Source organism: Amblyomma americanum, chromosome 3 (genome assembly GCF_052857255.1).
Source record: "Amblyomma americanum isolate KBUSLIRL-KWMA chromosome 3, ASM5285725v1, whole genome shotgun sequence".
Taxonomy (NCBI): domain Eukaryota; kingdom Metazoa; phylum Arthropoda; class Arachnida; order Ixodida; family Ixodidae; genus Amblyomma; species Amblyomma americanum.
The window spans coordinates 133,816,131-133,817,028 of NC_135499.1; positions in this window are offsets into that span (position 1 = coordinate 133,816,131).

Sequence of the window (898 nt, forward strand, 5' to 3'; positions counted from 1 at the left end):
TCACGTTTCTGGATTTAGAGCAACAGTGTGAACTAGCACTCAACTTTGTGTAACGTTAACGATTAAGACGCCGAAAGAGAAACTTTTGAATTCGTGTTGACAATAAATCAATTACTCACTAAAGTAGGGACACGCTTCGTTTATTTAGTCTTCTCATGACAATAAAAGGTTAAAATATTGGGCTAGTTGGCATTCACAATAAAAGGTTTGAAAACGGTGTGGTATTGGACTACCAATAACAACTATCTTTTGTATGTGGGGGTACATTCAATAATAGTGTTATTTTACAGCATGCGTGTGTGTACTTATAACGAAAACGAAACAGCCACTACCCGCATCTCAATTGTCAAAGCAGAACTTAAGATTTTTACAATTTGTAGCAACCCTGAGGAGGGCAGATATGTGAAGAAAAAGTGGGGATAAAAGAATGACGATCGATTTGCTTAGTTAGGCCAAATTCGAATTAGGGTTTTGTGAATAAACGCAACGGCTCAAAGCCAAACAAGGAAGGGGCCAAACACAGCGCTGAACTAACACGAAAATATACCGGCAAACCACTGAGGAAATGCGGCAGACTACGCTGTTCCGAGCACGCCGAAGTCTCTTGAACTTGTTCATGACGTCGCCGCAGGGCCCTATCGCGGTCTTGAAAATCGACAATACATAGGTTGCACCAGAGCCACTGGCCAAAGGGCAATGATGTGGTGTCTGAACATACCATTAATGTTTCGGAGGTTGTAGACGCCTGCGGAGAGGTCAGGTTGTGTACTGGAGTTCCACTTTTAGAAAGGCGCAGGTATCTATCCTTGCGTAGCGATGGCAGACCATCTTCAGGAATCGAACTACCGTGATTTCAACTTATCGATCTCATGCTTCCGAAACCTGGTCCCTCAGAAGA